Genomic DNA, 7392 nt, shown 5'->3' with positions numbered 1-7392 from the left:
AGATTACGAGTTATCAACCTTTGAAGATCAAAACAAGAAGATTAAGAGTGTTGTTGGGTCTTGTTCTTGAGGGCAGATTTCAAGCTCCTTGGGGGCTGTGATGACACGAAAATGAAGAAGGAAAAAGGGAAAGAAGGTTACAAGATGAAAGAACAAGGAAGAGACAACAAAGAGAAGCATTAAAATCAACCTTTGATGATGTAAACTAATCAAGAAAGAGGGCTGTTCGGACAGCAGTTGAATCACGATTTTGAGAGCTCTTCGGGGCTGTTTTGCTTCTCCATGCATGCTCCAATCCACCATAGCTTGATCCCTTATTATGTTATTATGTTATTATTGTTGTTTCATAATTTATTGTTAAGATTTGGGGGTGTTTTTACCCAATTTTTCTGCCAAGAAGGAGAGGAGGGGAGGAAGAGATAGTTGAGAGAGTTTGAGAGCATTTCTTGATGTGTGTGTGTTGTTTGATGCAAATGAAAGTGGGAGGGGGGCATAGCAACGTGAATGGGCAGGAGAAAGGAAGTAGGAGGCATGTCCATTGGTCTTTAGAAGTGGTGGAGTGATAGCCATTGGTTAGGAGGTGTAGTGAGTGGTATGGAGTTTGAATATGGTCTCAATTTGGTCTAGGTTCATGTTGAGGGTGATTTTTGGAACAAATTGTGATGTAGTGGTTAAAATGATATAAATTTAACTTGTGTAAGTATAATTTGATTTATGCTAGATATTAGTTTTTATGAAAGTACGTAAATATATACACATATTTCGTGTATATGTATGTACATATTTGTAATTGACTTGTTAATTTCATTAATATATATTGTTGTGCTTTGAGTTGTTGAATAAATTTTGGATATATAGATTTTGTTTGTTTAAGTTACATTCTCATAAGATTATCATAATTTAATCACATTAAGATTGTCTTAAATGATTAGTTATTGTTTATGGCAAATGTCATCTATGGTATTTCTAAGGCATTTTACTGGTACTAGGAGCAATTATCACTATGCTTTGAATATCTAGAAGGTCAATTCTCTTAGCAAACCTCTAGGGATCGACACCTAGATAAATTTAAGTAAGTAATCCTAATTGGAAATTGAGGGTTGTTACATCATTACCCCCTTAACATCAACTTCGTCCTCGAAGTTCTCTCGTTCACACGGTGATAAAATGAATAGATTGACGATAAGGATAGCTTCATGGAGTCGTACAAAATGTGAGAGTTCATATATGTACTATCACGACCTTTCGGTTACTTACGGACTTTTTAACCTCTATAGTCGGGGGAATCTATTTCCTTGGTGCCCTAAATATCACCTGATTAAAGCTTTGAAAGAGTTATAGTTGTCGCTCACTTCTTGAGACGTCCTGAGATTAATCGTAAGAAATCAATGTGGGCTGTCCATTCTACCGAGATCAATGTTAAGTAATGGGATGATGACAAGAGTATTAATGCGGAGGTGTAATATGAGCAAACGGTTCGTAACGTGAGTTATAACAAAAATAGTAAGAGACGTTGGAATATCGATCGTTGGTGGCCACTCATTTCCCATTGTCACTTTGTATACTTCCCTTTATCGTTTGCTTTCCCCAATAGAGAATCCTCCGCTGGCTCCTCGCCTACTTTTATCTTTCTTTGGTTTGATGTTGGACACGCTTGCCGCTACTAGAAAATATTAACTTCATTTGTGACTAATCACTTGTTAAGGCATTACCCCTTTAACAAGGGTGATGCTAATCCGGGATGCCGAGTTGTATTAAAGTTTTCAAGGATACATCCCCATAATACCTCATTCTAGGGTTTTCAGTTCGTCTTTAGTGTCTCATGGCGTGCAAGGGAAATCGGTCATGTAATGTATGATGATAGTTCCATCTTATTCCTCATACGTACCTATGTTCTTTCAACTTCGCCCTTATTTTCCCAAAGTCACCTTTTTCCGTCATTCGCTAAGTCATATCGTTAATAATTTCTCTTGCTCCTGCCATTATTGGCTTTTGAATCGTTTCATGGCACCTTTATTTCTTCCTTCTTAATGTAGAGGTATTACCCCCTTACGACATATTTCCGGCTAACCCCTTTTTCAGCATTACACATATAACCTCTTCCATTTCTCTTCTATTCTTATGCATTCCTTGCGATAGAGTTTACACAATCCTTATGCTTACAGTTAATTATATCACGTCCTCACCATCTTGATAAGACAGACACTTCAAGCCCTCATTAGTATGGGTTCCTTCTTAAGGACAATTCGTATTTGGGTCCTTTTAGGCCTCCACAAAATTTCCAATGAGCTTGCTCTCTAATGCCTCATATCTATTCTTAGTTTCTAAGCTAAGCCCATTTTCAAGTACGCTAGCCTATTGTTCTTAAGAGTTGTGAAATAACATAATTTTGGTGAAGCTTCACACCTCATCCTTTTTATCAACCATTTAGTTTTCTCCATTTTTCTTTCGTGTTCTTATGGCTCACCATACTCCTTGCCATTTCGCCACTCGGATCCATCTCTTACTAGAGTAATTGTCATCATGGATGACACACGCGCAGCCGATGGTTCTTGGAGTTTACCTCAGGGGTACTCATCTTTAGTCCTGGCTTATCACATAAGCGAATTATGACACTTTCATTCAAATGTTCCATGACCAGCTGTTTCCAGACCTCGTAGTTGTTTGAGACTTAGGTCAGCGATCAACTTCCTTGATCGTTGCGGCAATATGTGCCTTGAATTCTAGTGTCGTCTTCCCTATTTGCTTTCACTAATAACTTAGCAATTTCATGTTGTTTTCCTTCTTCACTTTTCTTGGGTGCACCTCTTCGTGGGTCGATGGCCCTTGACTGTTCACCATGTGTTCTAAAATTTTTCTCACCCAAATTCATCTTATTTTAGCTTACCTCCATACGATTTGTTGATTTTGAGAAAGTGGCCATCACAAGTCATCGTGCTTTCTCTACTTACCTACCATACTTTTCTTCCTTGGTAGGGCTAGCCTCTACCGGCATTAAGCGTATACCTCTTTCTTTTTAGCCCGGTTGATATGCTCTGATAGTAGCTTGTCTTTCGGTGGAGGTTTTCCATGTGATATTCAAAGAATAACATGAGGAGCGCCATAAAGATGAACACCTCCAACACTACATCTTGTAGATGATGTCAATGTCTTCACTTTGCCGTTTGGGTTAAATCGCCTTCCTTTAGTTCACTTTCTGCTCTACATCACCTTCATTGATGCTACTGAATAACTCCTCTTGAACGATAAAGTATAGTCTTGCGCTTCGCTTTCCTTGTTTCAACTATCTTCTTTTGTTGTGATTACCCCCTTAACATTTTTCCTCTAGAAAAATGTAAGGGATTTCATGCCTTTCGTATCATCTCGCTATCTCGTCTAAGCAAGCTCCTCAGACACCTACTTAACTAGGTTCCTTCAATCACCTTGCTTTCTTACGTTCTTTGCCAGTCTTCAATCCACCAAAACTTCTTATCATTCTCCAGATTTCCTAATCCTACTTGTAACTACTCTAGTCCTCTAGTGTAGTCCCAAATCATTTTTCATTTATCTTCAAATCACGGGGTCACATAATTCTTACATTACTTCCTATCCTTCTTAATTTTGCATCTTCGCTCCAACGGTAACTTTGGATTTCTTCTAATTTCCGTCGAGGCTTCATTTTACATGGATAAAAGGACCTTTAATTCCTTCATCACTTTGAGGCCTCAGTTCAATTGCCTCTACACTCGCCCATATGTAGACCATATCCAAGGCATCGCTTTCATTGGGTATACTAGTCTATAGTATCTTCTATACTATACTTCTCTGACTCGCTAGTTTCTTGAATTTCCTTGTATCGAGTGAGTCCTTCTCTTAAATTCGTTGCGAGTGGGTGGTGTTAGCTATTTGGTCTCACCACTTTCAGGTGTTGTGTCTAGTCATCCGTGGATTAAGGGAATCGTAAATCTTTGGAAAAAAAGAATGACCATGCTTTCATCGTGTTTGGTCCTCGAGTTTGTCAAAATTCACTTGGCTAGCTTCAATGTGGAAGTGAGGAGTAAGAGTTCGTAGCGAGAATAAGACGTCAACCCAGATTAATATCTTTAGGTGAGTTAAACAGAATGCTTCAACGCCGCTTGCGAAAATTTGCTTCTTTGTACTTTGATTGACATACAACATATCTTTCATGGCCTATGTTATGTTTGTGATCCAATAGCATCTTCTATGCTATATATTTATCCCAAGCATGTCACTTTTGGACAACTGATGACTAAACGTCATTCGCACCTCTTGATGTCGCAGCGAGAGTAGGGTATCACTTACTTGATTTCGCTATTTTTGAGTGTTGGGTAAGTGAGTTGTATGTTGTTAGGTTATTAACTTTTGAAGGGAAGCGGTGGTGATCAATACTTTGAATTATCAAGAATGTCAAGGATATAGAATTTGGTTTCGAATGAATGAAATAACGATATAGAAACAAAAGATTCATTAAGACTCGAATCAGACTCTTTGCGCGACTTAAAGAAATCACGTCTATGTGTTATGTTGCCCATTAGACTCCAACTTTCGATGACGTCAACATATGCCGCATCGACTTAGATAGTATAGATAGATGTTCGTGTATACGTGTTAAAATAGAAATATTGCACCAAATTTCGAGGCTACATTCCTCACAGTGTGTCATCTAGAATGTATGGGTACGTGTTTGACCGGTGACGTTGTATCGTGATAAGGCCTTAGTGCCGCTCACCATTTGTAAATCTCCGACTTAGTTTGACATTCCCCATATGTTTTGCGCCATCTCAGATCACATAAAAATTTTGTGCGTAGATATCTTCAAGTCGCGTCATATCTTGGAACTATAATCCTTAGAGTATATCGTCAAACGCTTGTGAGTGGATGCTTTATAGGTGATATCGCGTCGTCGTATGTAAATAATGAATAACGGTGTCATAAGAAAAAGGATATTGAATAGTTTAAAAAGCACGAGTGAACGAATATTGGAGGGGTACTTAATGACAACTTTCATACTTAGAAATTTCTAGTTTATAATGAATTTCCAAGGGCAATCACTAGTTCTCAAGCGGTCGAATCTCGACATACAATATCTATCTTGATATTAAGGACTAACCATATTATCATCATATCAAGCAATTATTGGTTCTCAATAGTCACATCTTAGAGCATCAGAACTATCTTATAATTAGGCACAACTATATAGTCATTACATCATCTACGCACTAGTCCTTATATAACTCAACCTTAGGGTGCAATAAGTATCTCAATAGTAAGGCATGACTACATAATCATCGCAATATTCACACGCTAATTTCAAATAGCTCAAACTTAGAGAGTAAGGGCTCTTATATTCATATTTCAAATAGTCCAAACTTAGAGAATAAAAGTTCTTATATCCATATCGGCTATAGAATTTCATATTACTCGTCATACCTATATCCCCTTTCAGTTCATTCTTAAATAATCAGTCTCATCACCCAGTAACTTAAACAAGTCGTATTCAAAAATAATTTCATGCTTCATAATAATCACATTATTTTATAGTGCATATGCTACTTAAAGTTCAACATCATAATTCATAAATCTTTTACGCATGCATTTCTCACAAAATTTTCACATTGCACCTTTAAACTTTCACATAGACAATACAAGCTTTCACATTGCACATTACAACTTTCACATTGTACCTTATAACTTTCATATTGCAATCAAATCAATCATGCCCAAGTTTGCATGTTATAGCATAGAGTAGCATGTATCAACACATATATACTTTTCAAACTTAGATTCGTTTCACTTCTAATGTGCAAGGAGAGGAATCCTACCAAGCTAGCATAATCCTCAACTAAAGCAAGTCTCGAATCCTTATATGTGCTTAGATGAATGTCTAAATGCAACACGTATGCTCGTAAAAATGGATTTAATAAAGACCTCTCTCTTTTTCTTTTTTTTTGAAAAGGAATCCTTTTGAACATAAGTCCAAGTGGTCGTTTGAGTTTAACATGGTTCTCTCATAATTAAACATAGATTCATGACTCTATGTTTAATTAGGGTCCTACCATGTAAAGCTCAAACTAATCCACTTAACCTCATGCTCGACTCGACTATAAAACTCGTTTTGAAAAGTGGCTATAGTTTTAAAATTCCCGTAGGAACTCCAATGTTCTCTATAACCTTGGCTCTTGATACCATTTTCTGTAACACCCAGACTAAGGCGGAACAATGAGATGTACAGAAAGTCGAGTATTCAAAACAAAGGATTCTAAATAACATTCACCACAGCTTTATTTAATAAAAAGGAATTTACCAATGTACAAGCATGTGAATCAATTTCCAAGTACAAATGCGTCCACCATACTTGAATATTAAGTTCACGAAACAAACATCAAGCACATGAATAGTATACTACAATGATCAGGGCGGATTCCATTGCCCTTCACAAGGTTTGATATTCGACTCCAAAGTGCAATGCAAACAATCATGATGCATATAAATCCTCAAAGCTTATGCTAATTCCTGAAAAGTATGAAGAAAAAATGTCAACTACGAAGACGTAGTTGGTGAGTGCATAGGTTTTTATATATAAATCTTGGTACATCACCGTTTTACTACTTAGAAAAACCGATTACTATTACATTTCGAAACACCCAAACCATATGACCGACAAAAATTCTCATATCATATTATCGAGTTTTTTTCCAAATACCACAATGTCATATCAAGACTTGGAAAAATCCATAATAAAATTTCAGGTTCTCATTTGTCAAATCATCAGGAGAGAAAGAATATATAAATCGATTAATCGTATCCCATACCAAAATCATTTGGTGACCGAAATCGTTTCAATATCACCAATTTTAACGTCTTTCAAGATAACATATGAGGGACGATACCCAATCCGTATGTTCAAACAATTTCCAATTATCAACAATATTAATATCAATTTCACTTAGCCATAAGGCATAATTCAATATCAATTTCATTTAGCCACGAAGGCATAATTTACATAATTTTGATGAGTAAATGCTTGAGCCACTACTACTACCATTTTCAAGTCCAAGCTTTATAATACTTCTTATCTTTGCACAAACTGTCAATCAAGTGCCTTACTTATACTTGGGGTCGTGTCATGAGGACGACCGATTAAACTTGCGTAGCTAGAACACCCTAATGGTCGGACTGGAAGTGATGGTCTTCACGAAGGCAACCAACCTTCCACCGTTACGCTCTGGATGGGTGGACGACTCCTAGTTGCGCAACTATCTAACTACAGGCCTCCCTTAGGAGTAAATAGTAGTGTACCGAAAAGAAAACGGGTTGACAGAACTCAAGTTCATGATATAACAATTATCACTTGGAACACACGTTATAACTTCATATCATAATCATACTTAT

The sequence above is a fragment of the Erigeron canadensis genome, chromosome 7 (assembly GCF_010389155.1).
Source record: "Erigeron canadensis isolate Cc75 chromosome 7, C_canadensis_v1, whole genome shotgun sequence".
Classification (NCBI taxonomy): domain Eukaryota; kingdom Viridiplantae; phylum Streptophyta; class Magnoliopsida; order Asterales; family Asteraceae; genus Erigeron; species Erigeron canadensis.
This window is presented reverse-complemented; position numbering follows the sequence as displayed.